At 43.9% G+C, this 24709-nt stretch overlaps 1 protein-coding gene across 1 annotated transcript in view; it reads right to left on the bottom strand.

Moving 5' to 3' along the window:
- The window catches only part of LOC125722174 (uncharacterized), a 37733-nt gene extending 32045 nt beyond the window's left edge, over positions 1–5688 (bottom strand). The window contains exon 1 of the mRNA XM_048998358.1: positions 5616–5688. The gene's annotated coding sequence lies outside the window, so the exon portion shown is untranslated. The remainder of the gene's footprint in view (positions 1–5615) is intronic.
- Between the last annotated feature and the right edge of the window lie 19021 nt (positions 5689–24709).

Below are 24709 nucleotides of genomic sequence, written 5' to 3'. Positions count from 1 at the left end.
GCCATACTCAGGGTGTTGCTATTGCTAACGGATCTTCCCTATGGTGTCTGACGTCACTCCTTTCAAGGAGCATATCATGAGACTCAGGCTAAGGCCCTCCTTGGGTGTCTTATCTGTTGTCTCAGTGTTTGCTCTGACTGCGGTGAGTGATGTCTGGTCGAGGGGGACATTTTACTCGCAGCTTTGCTCGGTGGTTGATGGGTGAAATCTTCAGGTTTGTCATATATTTTTGTTATATTTGTGTCCAAAAAAGCGACTTGCATACACAGATGCTGCTCATTGGGTTAAAATTGACCTGATAGTGTGTATGTATTGTTTCATAATATAGCATTGCCTCGATAGCAATGTAACAAGTAAGCTAGATGCTATAGACGTTAGCAGGATGATTTGTGTCAGTCGATATGTCTTGTCAATGTCGTAGCAGCTGCGTTACATCCATCCATCCATTATCTCCCGCTTAATCCGATGTTGGGTCGCGGGGGCAGCAGTCTCAGTAGGGAGGCCCAGACTTCCCTCTTCCCAGCCATTTCATCCAGCTCCTCTGGGCGGATCCCAAGGCGTTCCCAGGCCAGCCGAGAGACATAGTCCCTCCAGCGTGTCCTGGGCCTTCCCCGGGGCCTCCTCCCAGTGGGACATGCCCGGAACACCTTACCAGGGAGACGTCCAGGAAGCATCCTAATTATATGCCCGAGCCACCTCATCTGGCTCCTCTCAATGAGGAGCAGTGGCTCTACTCTGAGTCCCTCCCGAATGACTGAGCTCCTCACCCTATCTCTAAGGGAGAGCCCAGCCACCCTGCAGAGGAAACCCATTTCAGCCGCTTGCACCCGCGATCTCGTTCTTTCGGTCACTACCCACAGCTCGTGACCATAGGTGAGGGTAGGAACGTAGATCGACTGTTAAATCAAGAGCTTTGCCTTTTGGCTCAGCTCCTTCTTCACCATGACAGACCAATGCAGCGCCCGCATCACTGCTGACGCCGTACCGATCCGCCTGTCGATCTCTCACTCCATCCTACCCTCACCCATGAACAAGACCCCGAGATACTTAAATTCCTCCACTTGGGGAAGGACCTCCTCCCCGACCCGGAGAGAGCATTCTACCCTTTTCTGGTTGAGGACCATGATCTCGGATTTGGAGGTGCTGATTCTCATCCCAACCGCTTCACATTCAGCTGCGAACTGCTCCAGTGAGAGCCGAAGGTCATGTTCCAATGAGGCCAACAGAACCACATCATCTGCAAAAAGCAGAGATCTAATCCTGAGGTCATGCTCATCATTGAACTGCGGCCTAGGGTGTCCTGGTGCCAAGTGCATATATGGACACCCTTATGCCTGAACATGGTGTTCATTATGGACAATCCGTGACGAGCACAGAAGTCCAATAACAAAGCACCGCTCGGGTTCAGATTGGGGGGGCCATTCCTCCCAATCACGCCCCTCCAGTTCTCACTGTCATTGACCACATGAGCATTGAAGTCCCCCAGCAGAACAAGAGAGTCCCCAGGAGGAGCGCTCTCCAACACCCCTCCCAAGGACTCCAAAAAGGGTTGGTATTCTGAGCTGCCATTTGGCGCATAAGCAAAAGCAACAGTCAGAACCCGTACCCCCACCTGAAGGCGAAGGGAGGCTACCCTCTCGTCCACTGCTACATTTGTGGTGAATATACGCTTGCTCCTCAAAGATGCTCAATGACTGCTCTTGTGAATAAAGCATATAATCTGTGCTTCGGCTGTAAAATCGGTGATCAAGACAAGGAATGGCCGCCTCACATTTGTTGTGTGACATGTGTTGTCTGTCTGAGAGCCTGGCTCAGAGGCACTCGAAAGACAATGTCGTTTGCTGTCCCGATGATATGGCGAGAACAGAAAGACCAGGTAACAGAATGTTACTTCTGTTTGACTAATGTGTCTGGCTTCTCTGCCAAAAACATGAAGCCAATTGAATACCCTAATCTGCCTTCAGCAATGAGACCCATGCCACATGACCACAGTCTTCCAATTCCGAAACCACCAGAGGAATGGACCTTAGATAAGCCAGATTAAGAAACTGCAATGCAGGAACTGGCAGGGACAATGATCCGGATTTTGAACCGTACTCATCAGGTGATCCACATCTCAAAACACAGTCGGAATTAAATGACCTGGTCAGAGATTTGGATCTGTCAAAAGCAAAGCCGAATTTTTGGGTTCGGGACTGCAGGAATGCTGTCACCAGATACAAATATTTCTGCTGACTACTATTTAACACTGCAGTGTGATGCACCTGACATTGAATACAAATGAAAATCAAGAGCAATACATTTCTAACTATGGTAAACACAATAGCATATGTGAAACATAAATGCAATTAAATACGTTATTGCCAGTAAACAGTTAACTGTCTATTTCCTATGTGAAACAACAAAACCAAAACTATATTTGTGCATGCCCTCCAGGTACCTGTCACGATCAGCAAAAACTTTTCAGGAAGAAAAACTTAAAAAAAAATTGTTGTGCAGTGTAATCAATCTTAAGTAATAGATAAACTATTTAGCGTAACAAAACTTTTGGGAAAGCCACCCCAGTTCAGTACACAATTATTTATTTCCATATGCTATTTATTTTTTTTTTTCTTCTTGAAATATCAGAATACTGTAGCATCATTTATGAAAGTTCCCCCAGAACAAAGACAAAATTGGATGGGCCCAGTTTCCCGAAACCTTCTTAACTGTCAGATTCAGCCCCTGTTGTCTCAGTCTTTTGTGTCCCTTCCCCGTTTGGCCAGCAGGCATCGCTGGCCATCCTGTCCCTCTTGTCAGTCTTTGTCTCCCTTGTTTTCTGTCAGCCGCATGGCTCAACATGTTGAGCATGTGACTACTTGCAAATCCCTTTGTCATGTGTTCAAATCCTGCTTCCTCTGTGTTTGTATTTCACTCCCTAGTGTTTCATTTGTGTGAGTTTTTCTAGTTCCTGTGTCTGGTGATTTTGTAGTTGGTTTTGGTTTCGTTCCTTATGCCCCTGCTTGTGTTCCTACCTGCCTAATTCCCCAGTGTTAGATTCTGTTTCCCTGTTCCTTGCTTAGTTTTTAGTTTCCCTGTTTTAGTTCCTTTGAGTTAATTAGTTTTCATTTGTTTTCTCAGTCTGTTAATTAGCCTCACCTTTCCAGTGTTAGTCTCGTTACCCCTTAGTATTTTAGTCCCTTAATGCTACGTCGTTCATAAGTTCTACCTTAATTCTCTTACAGCTCCACTGTGTTTCCCGAAACATTTTTAATTAAGTATATCTTCCGGAAGATATCTTTCGTGAAGTTGGTCTGAGTCTCTCTTAGTCTCTTATCACTGTTATTGACTCATATTGCTCATTTAAAATAAGACTGAAATCATTAAGGGTACAGTTTCATAACCAAACATCACTTAATTAAAAAATGACTGGTCTATATGGTAACATTACTTTGTCTGATACATGACTACAATCTTCATTAGATTTCATCCTTGCGCTCTTTAGAGTCTTTGTAAGATGCTAAGAGTCACCGATATCAAGAAAGTGGGCCCTGGTCTTTGGCATAAAAATTCTGGGCTGAAAATTAGTCCCACTCCGTGTCTGTATATCTTTGTGAACAAACTCACTTTTTCCAAATGGCCCACAAAAGCTGCCTCTTTACAGACAATTGTGAAAGTGAATTTAGGAGTTGATAGGTTTTTTTTACATCAGAATTTTTTAATCAAACAGATTACTGTGGCCACACCACAGCAAATATTGCAACAAATCTCATTTTAGAGTTGTCATACAGTCGTTGACTTAAAACGCTGTGCTATGAACATGAAGGCATATACACATTATCTTATAAACTGCCTTAAAGTAAAACACTTGACAAGTGGATTCTCCTGTTTTTGTATCTGGTATATTAAAATGAACTCTTTTTTTCTTTCTTTTTACAAAGGAACAATATAAGTGTCACGCCCAGCTCGTCCGATCCTCGTGTGTGCCACGCCCCCTGATCATCCACGTGTGCTTCCCCGATCATGCCCAGCTGTTTCCTGTTATTTTCGGCTTGTCTTGTTTATTTAGTCCGTGTCTGAGTCCTTCTTCCCCAGACTTGTCATTAATGTTAATTGATGTCAGTTGATGTCAGTTGATGTCAGTTGATGTCAGTTGATGTCAGTTGATGTCAGTTGATGTCAGTTGATGTTAGTTGATGTCAGTTTGTCACCGTCTGCCCTGGCTCTCCCGTTCCCAAATAAACCCACGTTTTCCCGAAGATCCTGCCCGCCTGGTCTTTCCCCGCTTCCTGCTCGCCCGTCCAATCCCCAAACCTAACAATAGGTACAGTGGATATTTAATAGTTAAAGAATTTCTAGAATTGAGCCTAAATTATAATATTGATACAGCTGCTGAAATCTTACTTCACATTTATGAGTTCCCTAGGAAGATCCCCTGAGAAGGTCGGTTACTGTTCATTCTAGCCAAAGGTGTTTCAATACACATTGTTGACTAGGACTTTTCACAAACCCAGTAAATTAACTATTTATGGAGTTTTTTTGCACGCTACTGAGATATATTCTATAGATATTTCAGTGTTTCCCCTACCATTATATTAGGGGGCGCCCCGCCCCCCCAACGGCGCCTCCCGCCCCCCTTGAAGGTCAAGTTAATTTTATTTTATTTACTATACAGTGCCAGATCACAACAGAAGTCATTTAAGGTTACCTTTCCTATAGAACAGGCCTATGCATTGTCACACACAGATGAGCACACTCTCTGGACCTGAATTACCCAACTCTGGTAATAATCCACAGAGAATTAAGAAAGGATAGGAGGAAGGGAGGCTGCAGCTTTCCGATGGCTAAGATGACCTGCTCATCTTCTATCTCAGACTTGTGAAATGTGAAATGCTATTTGTTAGACGCGGCGCTTTTGTTTCATTTTCGGGATACTTTGAGCCCCTTTTTGAATAGAGAGCTCCATCTAGTGTTGATAGAAAAAAATAGCAAAATGTTCCGAAAGCGTCATTTTGTCCATCACTACGGTTTGGCACGTACGTGTTAGTTAAGTTCTGAAGATAAAGTATAGCCAGACGTCTCTGACTTCTCATATCAAGAGGCTCTAGAAATGTTCTTCCAGAAGCCCAGGAAGATGCACCGCAGTGACAAAAGCTGCACGCTTTGTGGGTAATTGTCATAAAAAGAAACGTTCTGATGTTTAGTTCAGTTGTTATATTGACTGCTGTCATTAAAAAACACACATGAACCCCCCCCCAAGCTGTATACCTAGGGAAAGCACTGTATTTGTCAGACAAAATCACTTTTTTCAGTTCTTATAGACGATTGTGAAAGTGAAAGAAGTTCAAAAGCATTTTAGTCACACAGACAACAGTGATAAACGGTAAAATATGAATACATTTGTGATTTACCAGTTATATAATTACTAGAATAAGTTCTTATATATTAATACAGAAATTGACATCTTCTGTACATCTGCATGAGTCTCCTGGGAATAACATGATTCGAGAACAAGAGTAACTAACAGTTAAAAATATATTAAAATATTTCCCCAGACGGACAAAATGAACGAGTTATTAGGATTACTAGCCTACGGTTTATACGGTATATTTGCCTTTTTCATTAAACAAACTCACCTTTTCCAAATGACCTTCGAAAGCTTCAGTTCTACAGACAATTGTAAAAATGAAAGTATGAGCTCACAGCGTTTTATATAGTCACAGATATTGGTGGCCACACCACAGTTCATGAATATTGAATATTGCAGCAATTCTCATTTCCGGCTTGCCATACAATTATTGACTTAAAATGCTGTACAAGAGCCTAATGTAAACAGAAAAGCACTTAGATGTCGTATAAATTGCTTAAAAGTGAAACAAATGTCAAATGGAATCTTCTTTTTGTAGTTGACATTTTAAAATAAACCGGTTTACGTTATGTAACCATAGTTAATGTACACATTATTCCACTGATTTTTGTTATATAGGACTGTTATACATTTTAATATAAAACTAATATATATATAAGTTTCATATTAAAACAGATCGTCCATCTGCTTCCCAGCCCCCCTCTTTTTATTCTCGTTGGCCCTCTGTCTAGCCTCCCCCACCTGCAACTTCAGCAATTGGGTTTGGAGCTCTTTAAGGTCACTCTCCTCCTTCCCTGCCTCGTCCTTGGCCCTCTGTAGGTGGTGTATCACATGCCTATCCCACACGTGGGAGTCTGCACCTGGTAAGTCTGGGTTGTCGAGGATCGTAGCCCACACCCCCTCTGGAACCCCCTCCATTCTCGCTGCACTCCCTCCTGTCCGGGGTGACACCCGGTTCGCCGTCCAATCCTCCTTACACTTATCCAGGTATTCCCTAGGGTGCAGGGTTTTATCCCACGCCAGCTTTGGGACGCCTGCTCCAGTTGGGGGAGGAAACATTTCTCTCATGGCGTTCCCAATGCGCAGTACTACGGCTGTCAAGCTAATGTCATCAGGATGCGTCAGTGTCCCTGCCCTCTCTTCCACCTCCAGCAATGAGTGTTTAGTCAGACATCTGGCTGCCACTGCCCGGAAATCTCCCAGTGCCAACATCGTCCCCTGAGTGAGCTGGTCTAGCTTATCCATCCACTGTCCTCCACCTTCTGCTGGGGGCAGCATTTTATCAGCCAGTGCCTGCACGTCTCCTATCGGGAAAGGTCTATATTTATCCTGCGTCTGGCCCGTTCCTCTTAGCAGAGGTAGTTGATGCTTTGGGGGCCTTGAGACCTTGCAATGACACTCCCCCTCGCTCTCTCCCTCTTCATCGAGGGCAAAGCCCTGAGCCTGAGCCCTCACCCTTTCCTCTAAGGCTGAGGTTTCCCGTTGTAGTGCCGCCTCTATTTCAGCCATCCGCCCCTCTACCTGGTCTGCGAGGGCCCTACGAGCCCTGTCCTCTGGGTCGTCCTTCCATACCCCCGAAACGTGACCCCACATTTCCACCTTTTTACCCTCCTCTAGCTTCCCTGTGTTGGTCCCTGCCCGCTGACCAGGCGAATCTACTCCCCCTTGTTCCTCTAACTGCTCCCTCCTTACTCGAGCTGCAAACGCCACCTGGTCCTGTCTGCCTTCCGCCCCTGCCGCTTTTTGCTTTTTCCTTTTCTCCTCCCTGCTTGCCTGTCTCTCCTTCGGTTCCCTACACTCTGTATCTACGTTCGAGTCCGCCTGCGATCTCCCACCTAATCCGGCGTCTGAGGGAGTCGAGGTCTCCCCCCCAGCCGGATGCCCCCCTTGTACATTTATCGCCCCGGACGTAACTGTGATCATAGGGCACATATGGGCAGGCGGGGCAGAAGGGGCGACCTTTTTACACGTATAGGCAGAGGGCCTGTCTCCCTCTCTCGGTTCCCCCTTCTCGGGTTCCGGCTGGCCCTCTCCTCTGCTCTGACCCTCACGATGTAAATGATCTGTTCCCTGCCTAAACAGGGCCAATTTCGCCCTCAGTCCCCGGGCCTCTAACCCAAAATAATTACCTCAGAATCCAGGGTCCCTGACCCCTGGGCCTCTAACCCAAAATAGTAAACTTCAGAATCCGTGGTCCCTGACCCCTGGGCCTTTAACCCAGAATAATTACCTCAGAATCCGGGGTCCCTGACCCCTGGGTCTCTAACCAAAAATAATTACCTCAGAATCTGGGGTCCCTGACCCCTGGGCCTTTAACCCAAAATAATTACCTCAGAATCCGGGGTCCCTGACCCCTGGGTGTCTAACCCAAAATAATTACCTCAGAATCCGGGGTCCCTGACCCCTGGGCCTTTAACCCAAAATAATTACCTCAGAATCCGGGGTCCCTGACCCCTGGGTCTCTAACCCAAAATAATTACCTCAGAATCCGGGGTCCCTGACCCCTGGGTCTCTAACCCAAAATAATTACCTCAGAATCCGGGGTCCCTGACCCCTGGGCCTTTAACCCAAAATAATTACCTCAGAATCCGGGGTCCCTGACCCCTGGGTGTCTAACCCAAAATAATTACCTCAGAATCCGGGGTCCCTGACCCCTGGGCCTTTAACCCAAAATAATTACCTCAGAATCCGGGGTCCCTGACCCCTGGGTCTCTAACCCAAAATAATTACCTCAGAATCCGGGGTCCCTGACCCCTGGTCCTCTAACCCAAAATAATAACCTCAGAATCCGGGGTCCCTGACCCTGGGCCTCTGACCCAACCTTTACCGGGACTCCCACCCGGTAACCTGTAGAATTCGGGGGTCCTGAATTCCCCGGGACTCTAACCCAGCTCACTGGGACTCTAACCCAGTGCTTCTATTTGCTCGTCAGCGAATAGTGGGGCTGCCACACCAAGGACACCACAGTGGGACTCCAACCCAGCCTTAATATTCTTTTACCTACCCTCATTCGCCGCCTCAATGTACTGACGGCCCTGATGGACACTTCGGACTACTTTATTTAGTATAGCCATATATGCAGATTTTGATATAACAGGCTCTGCTTACCTTTTGTTAGTGGCGCCTGCAGCCTTCCGTGCCCATTCAGGTCTCGTCTGGTATTTGCCGAATGCCGACCTCTATCTCGATCCCGAGCCCCCAAATTGTTGGAGTTCGCCGTCTCCACCGGGTCCGTGGATGAGAAGAGATCACCCGGGGGCATTCTACAAGCAGCCCCCGCCCCTGTCCATACTTTTCCACTTTCAGGCAATTTCGCCTTATCTGGTGCAACATGTTGTTCTGTACGTTCCTAGTTATTGCGTCACCCCTATATCATTTGCCTAGCGACTGTCACCACAGCCTGCGTGAATAGATTAACTTTGGTGTGCAGAGAGCCTCCCTATATGTCCTTAGTCCCCTGCAGATATCGCTCTCCACAGAGGTGTGTCAAGAAATCATTTTAATAAATTAAGCAAGATCATATATATTTATTATCATGTCATATACATGCACTGTTAATTGTAGCCATTTTGTTTGTCTGGTACAGAAAACATCTGTGTATTACATGCTGTTGATCTTTGAATAAAAATACATACATGTCATGCCCCGATCGTCCGCTCCTCCCGTGTGCCACGCCCCCTCATTAACCCCGTGTGGATTCCCCGTGCCCACCCACTGTTTCCTGTTGCCGTCCTTAGTCCAACGTATTTAGTCCGCGTTCCAGTTAGTTTCCCCAGTCCGGTCATTAACATTGTCCTACTGTGTGGTGTTCATCTTGCAATACACCCCGTCTTTTTGATTTCCGTGAGCCCGATCCTGATTTCCTCGCTTCCCGCTCACTCATCCCGCACACGGTACATAACAATGCAAGTATCACGGCATCCAGTTTTATTCTATTATATGGATGGATGGATGAAAATGGAATGTATGGATAAATGTAGGAAGACAATAATAAAAAACTATATGAACCTGAAGCAACCAGTCCCCCAATGCCACATATGGGAATGATGTGGGCACATTAGATGGTATACTGCATTATGTGCAGTATGAGCCCTGCACCCCATTTTTGGGTTTTTCATCATTTAACTCACTTGATCTATGGTGTCAACTGAACACTAAAATAGCTAATAAATTTAAAACTATACAACAACACTCATTGTACTCTGTAAAGTGTTAAATGCTCCAGTCAGTGAAAGTGTGTCCCCTACCCTTAGACCCCAGAGGATTAAAATGGGGCAGATATGTGGAGGTGGAGACTCATTGACTTAACACCCTATGGTGTAAATTTAACACTATTAGAGTTAATAAAGATAACTGCTGTAAAAACAACACACTCAAGGCACACTGTAAAGTGTTAAAGGTAACACCGAATGCTGTGGACCCATATAAACACTCCAATATATAAACAGTGTTAATTTAACACTGGCACATTTTCTGTGTAGTCTTACTTCACTTAACTTTTTATGTCACTTTTTAACTCAGTCAAACTGTACTAACAACTTATGATTAACTGATTTCATTAAAAAAGTATTTTATGAGTGGAAGGTTAAAAAATATTAGGTGGTACATTGGGCGGAGCTTAATTCTCTCCCCGTCTATGATGTCATAAGCGGGAGGGGGACGTATCCCTTTTTCGCGGGAGATCCTTGTTAAAATAACTGTCGCTCTCTCGCCATGTCGCACTTGTGCGTAGAGCCACGATCCCCACACACCACTGTCTTTTATTGAAAACAGCTGAGGCAAGTCGTTTTCTGAACTTTAAAGTGTGTATACAATAAGTAAACATGTAAAATAAGTATAAAATGTGTTATAAAGCATATAGCCAACGACAATTAATAAAGAATTTAAGCAAAATATCCCAGACGTACCATGGCCTATAGCTGGTAGAAATGGAGCTATCCTACGGCCTACAAGATAAAAGCATATGGCACCAAATTGGAATCAGTAGTTTTTAAAAGAATAAAATATATTACATTTATTAATGCGATATTTTAAATATGTTTTAAGGCATAATACAATTTTTAACAATAATTTTAACGGGGTCACCGGATGCATCAAGCTTTTCTAGCTAGAGAGGAAAGAGGGTCTGGCAGTTTTGAATGGTAAAAGCAGTAGTTGTGTATTGCTAACGGGGTATTTTTTTAAACAAAATGCACTATTTTATATCGGTAAAAACACCGCCATCCTATTTTTAGGGGGATTTATGCATATTGCATGTCTAGACATGTCGGTCAGCTAATGTCCGTGGCCTTGGGGAACAGGGCGTCGGCGCAAGAGCTTTTGGAGCCGCGAGCGATAAGCCTATGAGGAGGAAGTGTCAATGAAACAAAATGGCCGCCGGCTGACAAATTGTTGTGGGGTGTCTACAGAGTGACTGTAACATCTCGTTTAACCGATAGTCCTTGGTGTGAGAAGCACACAGCCAGCACCCCCAAACAGGCAGAAAGCACATTACCTCTATCAATCTGTCTTATTTGTAAATATTATAACATAATATATTTCTAATTTAAATAAAGGTCAATCTCTAACACCACAGCTCTGGGGCTCTGGCATGGGCCCGGACGCCGTGCTGCAGGCCTGGGGCGTTGGATGAAGTATCTAACTACAATTGTTTAATCGGAGGGATAAAGTCCAATAACTTAAACGGTTGTATGACAATTTAGTATAAATTTTAAACCAATATGATCTAAGGAATAAAACAATTTAGTTGTAGTTTGTTAGTTTTATTTTAAATAAGATGCTCCCAGTTTATTATTGATTTAGTAGCTGTAGGAACTAGTGAGCGGTATTTAGCAACATTCATCAAAAATATCTTCAACATTCCAATATGGAAGGTAACCGACAAAGTTTTCAAGCAGATTTCATACAACAAGACATCGCAAGGAGTCCGTTCGTTCCAGAGATGGCACCGTACGTGGTCCCGGCTAGGAACTACAGTGAGCGGTATTTAGTTACAAACTTCAAAAACATTTTTAAAACTTTGTTAGACTAATACCGTAGTTGTTTTAATAATTTAAGGGATAAAAAACATTTGTCGTGTTTGTCAATGTATTATTTTAAGTAAATGCATTATTTTCTAACGGCAAAAGCCCTGTCATGTTTTAGGTGCGAAAATTTATGGTCTAGCATTATATGGACTAGCAACTGTCTCTGGGGGAGCAGCCCCGGGTAGGAACTATTAAGCAGCATTTAGTGACAAGCATCAAAAACACATTTTTAAAAACTTTAGCAGAATAAAGCTTTAGTTATTTCAATAAACAAGTTTTTTCAGTAAATTTTTGTTCACGCTCATGCGCACAAACACACACACCCCAGAGGTCAGGGGGCTTTAGAGTTTAACTTTAGGTTGGTGATCGCGATGTGTGACCAAACCCAAAAGCACCCTAACTTAGTCATCCACTATGCAGCGAGACCAGACAGTGACTATATGCCCGATTTAACCGCTGGTCTTTATTTATTTATTTTTATTTTTTTTAAAAAACTTTGACAGAATAAAGACTTAGATATTTTGATAAACACACTTTTTTTTTTCAGTAAATGTTTGTTTACGCTCATGTGCACAAACACACACATACCGGTGGCCTGGGGGGCTTTAGAATTTAACTTAGGTCTGTGAAAGTATAGGACTGCGATGTGTATTCATTAACATACACTACTGTCTATTGATGAAGAAATTATTTAATTCTGGCCTGATCATTCATGTTGGCTGACTTTTTAAATTTAGTGCACAGAGGTTGAAATAAGTGCATGGTATGCAAGTATTATGACATGCACATAGTAAACCTTTAAAATGTATGAACGTTTTCAGTCTTAATAGCCAAAACCATAACTATTCTACACGTCACGTAACAAAATTGGACATCTAACACGTACTACTTTAGAACACTACTGTTTTTGCTAGCATCATTATTATTATTATTGTTGTTGTTGTTTTTAGGGTTATTGTACAATAACAATATAGCCACCTCTTGTGCATTATGGGATGGGATTACTTTGTAACAAACCATTTGCAACCGTACCTGTAATGAGCTCTGAGGTTGAATAACGTTGACTGTTCTGTGATACTGCTGTCACAGAAGTCATTGGTGGCTCAGTTACTGCTGGCTGAGGAGACTCTGAACATGCAGCAGTAGGAGAAGAAGGAGGTTGTTCAGAAGAGGATGAAGTGTGTTCGGGCGTAGAGGTGAATGCTGGACGAGGAGGAGGTTTGGGTGGGGATGGACATGTTTACAGCTATGCTGCTGCAGCCAAGGCCCAGCTCCTCCAGTCTCTTGTTTGGTCTATTAAAAAAATGTGTTTAATAGGGTGATTATTTTTTCAACCCTGTCAATCAACTCAAAAAAAAAAGATGTGCAAAAATTTATTGAGTTCAGTTGACATTTAGGGTGTGCTGAAGCATTCTGAAATATTCATTTTTTTCCCGAAAACCCGATTAATAGGCTATGATTGGCATTAAGCGGTAAATTCGAAAGTCACTAACAAACAACTCTTCCGTAACGTCATTGCTACATTGTGCAATTTACTATGTCAGGCTACATTTCTATTCAGAAATCTGAGGTAGCTAGTGTTAACTAAAGTAATCGACGTCATAATTGTCATTAATGCAAGGGTTGATGGTTTACTCGTAGACGCAGAAAATCCCTGAAGTACAGACATCTTGTTACTGTCTGGGAAAAGCTTTTCATGCTCAGCAAACAAACTGTGTTTGTTCTTCACTATTTGTCAGTAAAGCACTGTACTCCTGTATCATAGACATGCCTCTCTCTGCAGTGTCATTTGTCACCCACAGCACCCATACAGTTTCCTCAGCCTTCAAATAGTCGTCGTTGGTCCATCCAAGTCTCAGGAGCACTTTGAACAAAATGAGTCTGGAACTGACAACAGGTCAAAAAACTTCTTTGAATTCACAAAGTCATGTAACTGCATGGGGCAGCATGGTGGTGCAGTGGTTAGCACTGCTGCCTCACACCTCTGGGACCCGGGGTTGAGTCTCCGCCTGGGTCACATGTGTGCGGAGTTTGCATGTGCTCCCCATGTCATCGTGGGGTTTCCTCCGGGTACTCTGGTTTCCCCCCACAGTCCAAATACATGCTGAGGCTAATTGGACTTGCTAAACTGCCCGTAGGTGTGCATGTGTGAGTGAATGGTGTGTGAGTGTACCCTGCGATGGATTGGCCCCCCATCCTGGGTTGTTCCCTGCCTCGTGCCCATTGCTTCCGGGGTAGGCTCCAGACCCCCCACGACCCAGTAGGATAAGCAGTTTGGAAAATGTATGGATGGATGTAACTGAATTTCATTGATCTGGGTGAAATTAACTGTTATTCATTTTGGTGGATCTTCAGATGCTGGTTTCTGAAGCGCTGAAACCATAAACTTTTTCCTCTATGACATAAATATCTCTGATAAAGAATGACAGTGTAATCAACTCGTCACTAAAGTACCAGAGACAGACACAGAGCTTTGTTAGGGCACTTCTTGCTGCTTGTGAATGAAGTGAAAACAGTATTTTCAGCAGATGCAGCTCATTTGCTGGAGCAATGATTGGCAGCCAAAACAAGAACCGCAATTGCAGGTAGACCTGAAGGCCAAATATGCAGAGATCTGCCAAGCCTTTTTGTTCACGGTTGGTAAGCTTGAAGTTAGAATATCGAAACAAGAATATTTTGTATGCATATATCAGCTTGGCCATGAAGCGAGCTTGATGCAATGCACCAGGTTTGGTAATATGAACACCACGGGGAGGCACAGCACCCAGAAACACAATGGCTAGTTCAGGTCCTTCTCTGTAGTCATGACAGGGTTATGCAGTCTGCAACTGAGAAACGTGTGACTTCTGCTCGGAAGTCGGGCACTGCTGCAGCTACTTGTGAGTCGCCAATTCCTGCCTTGTAGTCATTGTGAACTGAACTAGGCCAAAATGACTTGCAACGTTTTAACAGTCCAATTAATGGACCACTTGTTGGACCCATAACTCCTACAAATACTTCGTCTAGCATTAGTTAGTGAATGTGATGACGGTAAGCCAAATACAGCAGGTCTGAATTAATCTTGCCTTCAAACGACACACAGGCACTATTTTTTCGCCCAGTATTGCTCGCTGTGGTATCAAGACTGAGTGCTTTTATACGATCCTTAATTCCCAATGACTCAACCTCTTCCAGCATTGCATTAGCCATTGCTTCACCAGTGCTAGTGCTGTTTGGCAATGCAAAGAAGTCGATCAACTCCAGACCCAGACACAGTGATTGGAAGGTGGTCCACTGTTTGCCTTCAGTTCACTTGCTCTGAGAAAATTATGCTTTTGCATGCATGTTAAATGGAAGAGTGGTTGATATTGAAGTCGTCGACTTTCTGCCCAGAAGCATGAACAGCAGTGGAGAGTGTGTGCACTGCAAAACTTGTTTTGGTGCAGCCAAGTGATTCTACAACATCAGCAGTCAGTAAGTTCCTTCCTCTCTTTCAGCTTATTTTGTTTTCTACAGCCGCACGTCCAAACACTCTTTATGTTGAATCAGAAGATTCATAGTGACTTGAGGAGAGCGCAATACTTTGGTTCAACAAATCTAGTTCTGCTTTCTGTTTTTCTTCCCACTTACAGCGTTTATCCGGTTAATGATCAGTTCTGCATTTTTATTTAATAAAACTAAAGCGACTGTTGGTGGTAAAACATTCTGCTACAGGGACCCTATACTGTGGAATGGCTTACCAGCCTATGTTCGGGATGCTGAATCGGTCTGTCTTTAAATCTCGACTGAAGACCTATTACATCAGTTTAGCTTACCCACAAGTTAACACTTAACACCGTAATTATGGCTTCTGATGCTGCTGTACGTGCCATTTTTACCTACCGTGCTTGTCCATTAATGTATCAGTGCACTCTGACACCTGCACTCTCTGCCTTTCTTCCCACATGTCTGGAGGGTGCCCGAGGGGGCACCTTCTGAGCTGCCATCAGGGTCTACGGAAGGGTGCCATCACAGAAGTGACCTGCGATCTATGACGATGTCGGTGCAGCTTCCATCCTGCCACCCGACAGGCCTATGTGGAGGACTGTCTCACTGATGGACTTTAACTAGGACCGGATCACAGTTTACACCTTGCTCTTAGCAAACAATCCGGCTACTTCTCTACCTTTATCCAGTAATGTTAGCATGCCCAGGGGGGTGGGGCTGCCAGTTGACCTTGGACCCCCAGAGGTTTTTTTTCTCCCCACTTGGGAGTTTTTGGTTCCTCTCCTCCGCTGTCATCTGACTTTCTTTTTCATTTTTCCATTTTCACTGTTTCTGTGTTCTGTCGTTATCTCTGTTAAGGATGTTCCGCAACACACTCCTGTAAAGTGCATTGGGGCAACTTTGTTGTAAAAACTGCTATATAAAAATAAATTAAATTGAATTGAATTGAATTGAATTTACCAATGAAATGTTACATGAGTTTGGACATATCACACAGCCATAATAGAAAATTACAATCTTTAGACAACATTCACACAAACCACAGATGCTAATGGATTAAACTGCAGAGAATATACATTCTGATTCTATAATGCAGAAATTGGCCAAAAAGATTCAGAGTGACTTGAGGAGAGCGCAATACTTTGGTTCAACAAATCTAGTTCCACTTTCTGTTTTTCTTCCCACTTACAGCGTTTATCCGGTTAATGATCAGTTCTGCTTTTTTCTTTACCGACGATGCATCCACGCCTGCCATGACACCCTTTCGGCCTTGTTCACGTTGTGCAAGCAGAAAGGCTTTGTCTTCTTCAGCATTAATTAATGACAATGCATCTGGTGAGCAATGTCAAATAAATCACAGAATGTCTCTGTGAAGCCTTCTTCGTCTGCTGTCTGCGATTCAGTCCGACTATCCTTGTGATTATTTTACGTAAACTATGCTTTGAACCTACAGAAAATGTGCTATATCCTGATATGTATCAACGAGATATGAAATGACCTAAAATGTCACATGAGTTTGGACATATCACACAGACATAATAGAAAATTACAATCTTTAGACAGCATACACAAAAACACAGATGTTAATTAAATAAACTGCAGAGAGTATAAAATTTGATTGTATAATGCAGAAATTCTAAGCCTGAAATCTGCGCTTAATTTATTGCAATGAAATGGTGCAGGAAAATGACTGTACCTTCTACAACGATCTCCCCTTTGCAGCTGTCATTCTGGATCACTGGAAAATGAAGAGTCCTCTTCTATCGCCTTGGCATTTTTCTAGGCTTTCTCATAGCTTTCTACGTACAAAATTTGCAGAGAAAAACAAATACAATCAGTGAATGAAATATAAAAACTTTTTTGGAGCTGAGTGGGTGATATGCCTCAGTATAATGGTGCTGTATACTAACAAATTAGTTTTAACAAATGGTCAAGGTTAATTCACTGACACACAAAAACTTACCTGTTGAATAGGCGATTTCACCTGCATAACACTGCCAGGAAATGTCAGGTTTTGCATGATTGGTTACAACTTTTCTTATTTTGTCTGGCGAAACAAATGTTGGCCACGGACACTTCTTCTCCCCCTTCATCCAGTGTTTGGTCACCACTGCTACTTCTTCCTGCTCAGGAAATTCCACCACATAAAATTCTGCAATCTACATGATTAGAAAAAGTGAAATCTAACTGCAACAGCATATTAAACTATCCATCTATCCATCCATTTTCCAAACCGCTTATCCTACTGGGTCGCAGGGGTTCCAGAGCCTATCCCGGAAGCAATGGGCACGAGTCAGGGAACAACCCAGGATGGGGGGCCAGCCCATCGCAGGGCACACACTCACCATTCACTCACACATTCATACCTATGGGCAATTTAGCAACTCCACTTAGCCTCAGCATGTTTTTGGACTGTGGGGGGAAACCGGAGTACCCAGAGGAAACCCCACGATGACACAGGGAGAACATGCAAATTCCGCACACATGTGACCCAGGCGGAGACTCGAACCCGGGTCCCAGAGAGGTGAGGCAACAGTGCTAACCACTGCACTACCATGCCGCCCCATGCTGTGATTCATCTTCAATAAATGGTAATGCTGACCCTACGCTATTTATTGTAAGAGCTTACACTTCCACACAGCTTTCTGGACAAAAATCCATTGCGACATACATTGTTTTTACAAAATGCAATGCATATTTATTCATTAACGGGCTGTGCCTGCATTTTTCTATTATATGTGTGGAATTAGTTTCAGCTGAGACTCATAATAGAGGGTGGTAGGTTACTCGTGATATGAATTAGTTTCAGCTGAGACTCATAATAGAGGGTGGTAGGTTACTCGTGATATGAATTAGTTTCAGCTGAGACTCATAATAGAGGGTGGTAGGCTACTCGTGATGTGAATTAGTTTCAGCTGAGACTCATAATAGAGGGTGGTAGGTTACTCGTGATGTGAATTAGTTTCAGCTGAGACTCATAATAGAGGGTGGTAGGTTACTCGTGATGTGAATTAGTTTCAGCTGAGACTCATAATAGAGGGTGGTAGGTTACTCGTGATATGAATTAGTTTCAGCTGAGACTCATAATAGAGGGTGGTAGGTTACTCGTGATGTGAATTAGTTTCAGCTGAGACTCATAATAGAGGGTGGTAGGTTACTCGTGATATGAATTAGTTTCAGCTGAGACTCATAATAGAGGGTGGTAGGCTACTCGTGATATGAATTAGTTTCAGCTGAGACTCATAATAGAGGGTGGTAGGCTACTCGTGATATGAATTAGTTTCAGCTGAGACTCATAATAGAGGGTGGTAGGCTACTCGTGATGTGAATTAGTTTCAGCTGAGACTCATAATAGAGGGTGGTAGGCTACTCGTGATATGAATTAGTTTCAGCTGAGAATCATAATAGAGGGTGGTAGGTTACTCGTGATATGAATTAGTTTCAGCCAAATCATCTAACAATGAACTGTGTTACTCTGTGAGGGGGTGTTGCATCTTGGCTATTTGTGCCCTTGAGAGGTAAAGTGGGCTATCCCACATTTTTGACCCCTACCCCCTTTTTATTGAATATTTTCAATTGGATAAGTTGTTATTATCTAAGTCATATCTCTGTGCTGCCTATGATATATATCAATTGTAGGGTATAGGCACACTGATTTTTAGACAAAAATTCAACTTTGGAGCTCATTTTCTCAAAACCTTGTTTTTGTGGGATAGCCCACTTTACCTCTCAAGGGCACATTTAGCAGGCTAGGTGTTGAGCTTTGATTATACCTTCTGCATCCATGAGTATAACGCTACACTGCAAGGGCATCAACTTCACAAGCACTGGGAAAGCTGTTATCCAACTGTTAGCTTCTGTACTGTTTTAAAAATCCGAAAACCTTATGAAAGTATAAACCAATAAAGAATGACTATGTTTTACATCTTCTCTGAGGTCTTCAATGGAAAACAATCAGTTGTTAATCACAAGCAGCTGCTTGTTAGGAAATTCACTACGCAAATATCACAAGCAGCGCAGTTACAGAAATCTTTGATCCTGTTCTCACCGAGCAGCCACACGCCACTTTCTTGCTTTCCACACTTTTAATGCTTTAATGTTAACGTTTTAACATTGTCAGAATGAACGAACAAACGAATGAATCGATGTCTGTGGAATATAACCATATAGTCTTTCCTTTGCAGGTGCTTAAAATGGTTAGCGTTGTGATTTATTGTGCTATGTCATTTTCTCATACTGTTAAATAGAATGCAAAGTCTTCATATATTATAGACCATAAATTTTCCAAATCCAAGTTCTCTGAAGTGGGTGAATCTGAATACAAAAGAAAGTCAAATGGGAAAGTCAAATGGTAACAAACCTTCACATTATCCAAGACATAAGGTAAAGATTAAAAACAAATCAAATAAAAATGAAACTAGTCTTTTTCAGATGATTTTCTCAGTCGAGCCAGTCAGAAACTATCAACATGGAAATGAATGACTCATTGGCCTAACGCACCCTGATCTTATAACCAAACTATTTCTTTGGTGCAAAAAGCGCCATCTAGCGGTCATTATGTGTCAGTGACAGTGTCCTTATAAAAAGACTTACAGCTAGTGCCCTTATGACCGCCTAGCCGCACTATAAGTAGGTAAAACCAACACGGTGCTTCTAGCGTTAACTGTTTATTTGTGTTACCATTTGTGAGGAGTCTGCAGTCGATTGAGTTTCGGTGGGTTGTCGGATGGACAGGGTTGTGATAGGGTCACTTTTATGACTGCATGAAGTGCTCGTTTACCATGGTCCACAAAATGACAGGTAATTTATTCAATAGTGACACTTCAAATGTGGCATTTATTATGAGTGCGCAGGCTTCATCATGCACAGGCTTTTCAGACAGGTGCTCAAACAGGGGGGCATGGCCGATGGGCACTTTTTGCCGCTGAAAATATTCGTGATCGCGTGGTGGGGGATATGGGCAGGATTCAGTGTAGTGTAGCACCAGGGAGATCCGCGCATCCCAGCATGCCTTGCAAGCACTCGTGTATGTAGCCCTGTGTCTGTGTAATTGTAAATAGCCCTTGTATTGTTCTTGTTATGGTCAGTTGTTTTCCTGATCGTGGCGTGTATGTTTACCCATAACCAACATGTCCTGTGTGTGCCCTGTCCAGTCCTCACATGTTCCTAGCTTGTAGAACTCTCCCATCATGTGTGCACCTTACAGTTTGCCGTCTGACTGTATAAATTGATTATATTGACATTGAATTACTGTAAATATTTGCTTGTCCTTTGATTAATGATTGACACATTGACATATTGTCATTGAGTCACTGTAAATACTGTACATGGTTAACATATGATTAATAACAACTACTCATACGTTTGTACTACCGTATAACATATTGCGTTCGGCTTACTGCGACTGCTTCATAACTACAGGTCTTTGTGCACCAGTTGGGGCAGCTTCGAATCCCTTCCTGCGGGCGGATTCCTACCCTAACCCTCCCCCTCCTTACTCTGCTGTTCGTCTCTCCAAAGTCTGATCTCTCTTCAGGGTCTGCGGAACCAAACGCAGGCAGCTCTCATGAGGCAAAGACACTTAGTATTTAAAATAATCTCTTCTTGCTTAAGGCCTAAGACATAACATATCATTGAACTATATCTACTATGAACGTTACTGAAGGAACATGTAATAAATAACACAAGTGAAATACTGATGTCAACAAACATGACTTTCACCTCAAGTAGCAACTACACACGTGGACAAAATTGTTGGTACCCTTCAGTCAATGAAAGAAAAACTCACAATGGTCACAGAAATAACTTTAATCTGACAAAAGTAATAATAAATAAAAATTCTATGAAATTTAACTAATAAAAGTCAGACATTGATTTTTAACCATGCTTCAAACAGAATTAATTAAAAAAAACTCATGAAACAGGCCTGGACAAAAATGATGGTACCCCTAACTTAATATTTTGTTGCACAACCTTTTGAGGCAATCACTGCAATCAAACGATTCCTGTAACTGTCAATGAGACTTCTGCACTTCTCAGCAGGTATTTTGGCCCACTCCTCATGAGCAAACTGCTCCAGTTGTCTCAGGTTTGAAGGGTGCCTTTTCCAGACGGCATGTTTCAGCTCTTTCCAAAGATGCTCAATAGGATTGAGGTCAGGGCTCATAGAAGGCCACTTTAGAATAGTCCAATGTTTTCCTCGTAGCCATTCTTGGGTGTTTTTAGCTGTGTGTTTTGGGTCATTGTCCTGTTGCAAGACCATGACCTGCGACTGAGACCAAGCTTTCTGACACTGGCCAGCACATTTCTCTCTAGAATCCCTTGATAGTCTTGAGATTTCATTGTACCCTGCACAGATTCAAGACACCCTGTGCCAGATGCAGCAAAGCAGCCCCAGAACATAACAGAGCCTCCTCCATGTTTCACAGAAGGGACAGTGTTCTTTTCTTGATATGCTTCATTTTTCCGTCTGTGAACATAGAGCTGATGTGCCTTGGCAAAAAGTTCAATTTTTGTCTCATCTGTCCATAGGACATTCTCCCAGAATCTTTGTGGCTTGTCCACATGTAGTTTGGCAAATTCCAGTCTGGCTTTTTTATGACTTGTTTTCAACAATGGTGTCCTCCTTGGTCGTCTCCCATGAAGTCCACTTTGGCTCAAACAACGACGGATGGTGCGATCTGACACTGATGTTCCTTGAGCTTGAAGTTCACCTTGGATCTCTTTAGAAGTTTTTCTGGGCTCTTTTGTTACCATTCGTATTATCCGTCTCTTTGATTTGTCATCAATTTTCCTCCTGCGGCCACGTCCAGGGAGGTTGGCTACAGTCCCATGGATCTTAAATTTCTGAATAATATGTGCAACTGTAGTCACAGGAACATCAAGCTGCTTCGAGATGGTCTTATAGCCTTTACCTTTGACATGCTTGTCTATAATTTTCTTTCTAATCTCCTGAGACAACTCTTTCCTTCGCTTCCTCTGGTCCATGTTGAGTGTGGTACACACCATGTCACCAAACAACACAGTGACTAGCTGGAGCCCTATATATAGGTCCACTGACTGATTACAAGATTGTAGACACCTGTGATGCTAATTAGTGGACACACCTTGGATTAACATGTCCCTTTGGTCACATTATTTTCAGTCTTTTCTAGGGGTACCATCATTTTTGTCCAGGCCTGTTTCATGAGTTTTTTTTTTTTATTAATTCTGTTGAAGCATGGTTGAAAAACAATGTCTGACTTTTATTAGTTAAATTTCATAGAATTTTTATTTATTATTACTTTTGTCAGATTAAAGTTATTTCTGTGACCATTGTGAGTTTTTCTTTCATTGACTGAAGGGTACCAACAATTTTGTCCACGTGTGTATATTTGTTAATGATTTGTACTTCAGTGGTAACGGTGTTACTACTAAGTATCTGTGTCCCCTCAAGCAAAGTGTGATCTCAGTTTCTTTAATTTGTGATTTTGAGCTTATCATACTACCTATTCAATTATTTAATTATCATAAACAGGTGTCACAATATTAGAAAATGTTGTATTCACATAATTTCGCTCCTCGCAATAGTCCTCTTTGGAATAATAGATATTTTTACGGAGGACTGAAGTTATATTCTATAGTAATTGGATAGGAAGGGATAGCTGACCTATTGTACATTTAATGGATCATAATTGTGATTTGTTATATCACAATCAATTTGTTCTAAAATATAACATTACTTGGTCAGTTAAAAGATTTTTTTTACCTGTACCTGTTTGTACACCTGTTTGTGTCTGTGAGAACCTGTTTGTACACCTGCGTGTGTCTGTGAGAACCTATGTGTACACCTGCGTGTGTCTGTGAGAACCTGTGTGTACACCTGTGTGTGTCTGTGAGAACCTGTTTGTACACCTGTGTGTGTCTGTGAGAACCTGTTTGTACACCTGTGTGTGTCTGTGAGAACCTTTTTGTACACCTGCGTGTGTCTGTGAGAACCTGTTTGTACACCTGTGTGTGTCTGTGAGAACCTGTTTGTACACCTGTGTGTGTCTGTGAGAACCTGTTTGTACTCCTGTTTGTGTCTATGAGAACCTGTTTGTACGCCTGTATGTGTCTGTGAGAACCTGTTTGTACACCTGTGTGTGTCTGTGAGAACCTGTTTGTACTCCTGTTTGTGTCTATGAGAACCTGTTTGTACACCTGTGTGTGTCTGTGAGAACCTGTTTGTACCCCTGTGTACACACCTGTGTATGTGAGTGCGCTGGTGTTCAAAAGGTTTCTCCATGTAAATGTCTAGTAGTGTGTGTGGGGATCCACAGCCCCATCCCTCAGGACATGAAGCAGACATGGAGGGAACCCGTGCCCCAGACATCCAGAGGCCCCCCAAGGGCATGGGAGCCCCCGGAGGACCACCGCAGGGAGAATAGCAGCCCCTCACCCAGAAAAGGGCAGAGGAGAGCTCCGGAGGGAGGCCATCCGGCAGCCACAGTGCAGGAGCCCCAGGGGGACGTGGCGGCGAGCCCGCAGGCTCCGCCGGCGGCCGGCCCCACCAGGGCAGACCGGGCCCCGGGCCCAGAGATCCAAGGGCCCCCCCACTCCCCAGCAGGGGCCTGACAAAGCCAGAAGGGCCGGACCCCGCCAGGCAACCGCCCAGGGTGAGCCAGCACCCACCCGAGCATCCAGCCCCGGACATCGAGATCCACCAACGCACCAGCGGCCGGGGGCCCCATCCATTGGCAGGGAGTGTGGTGGGGGGGAACAGAGCCCAAGATGTTATTTCAGGTGGAGTCTAGGACCCAACCTGACACGTGTGTATAGACAAACAGGCACACACATATACAAGCATACGTTCCCACCCTCATGCAGACATAAACAAATATTCACACATTCACCCAACATTTAGACACACAGAAATGAACGCTGTACACATACTCTCACTCCCCATATATACTCTATGTGGACCTCTATTTTTCCTCTGGCGAGGAGACCAGAAGATCACCCCGGACCCCGCAGCAGCTGAGAAGCCCACCAGCCCAGACCCCGACCAGACGGCCAGCTCTTCCTCTCAGCCCCCAGCCCCAAATGGCGAACAGGGAACGGGGGTGTGAAAAGACCCCATGCCCCCCTTCGCCCGCTCAGATGTGGTGTTGGTGTGTGTTGTTCTAAAGTGCTTCTAAAACAGGTGAAGGGCATGGCACTAACCACCCCCTGCCGACCAACAGCTGGTGTTAGCTCGGCCCCTCACCAGAACCCTCAATGTCTATGTGTGATTAAAATTGAGATGTGGGCCCTGGCACCAGAGGTAAGGCTGAATGAACAGACCGCCCTCTGGATGCTATACTGTGTGCCCATCCCCAACGCCCTAAATGTATGTGTCATGAGAGAGTAAGTAATGAGAGTGTCTACGTTGTAGTGTATGAATGAGGTACAGGTGGTCGCGAGGGGACAGAGGAGGAATACCTACCCTGCATCCCAGCAACGCACCTACACCTCAAAGCCCTACATGTGTGGTGGTGTGATGGAGCGGGAGGAGGGAAGCATTTAGGGATGGGGAGGAAAGGAATGGGGGGGGGGCAAAATACCTCCCCCCCCGGAGCCAGCTCCCCCGCTGACCCCCATAGGCACTCCCCGTTCCCCGAAATCCATCCAGGGAGGGGGGCCCAGGCCCATCCAGCCTGTGGCTCAAGGCAGCAGCACCACCAGGCCCCTCAGAGCCCAAGGCGCCCCACCGGACCCCACTACAAAGGAAAACCTACCCCCGCCCCAGCATTCAGTCAACTCCCATACTGCATAAGACAAAAGACATCCAGGTTGAGTCCCTCCTCCTCCTCTATTGGATTCCCCCCCCCCGCAGAGTGGATACCCCAAAAACAGGGACCCCCCGCGGACA

This window comes from Brienomyrus brachyistius, unplaced genomic scaffold, assembly GCF_023856365.1.
Source record: "Brienomyrus brachyistius isolate T26 unplaced genomic scaffold, BBRACH_0.4 scaffold37, whole genome shotgun sequence".
Lineage (NCBI taxonomy): Eukaryota > Metazoa > Chordata > Actinopteri > Osteoglossiformes > Mormyridae > Brienomyrus > Brienomyrus brachyistius.
This window is presented reverse-complemented; position numbering and strand designations above follow the sequence as displayed.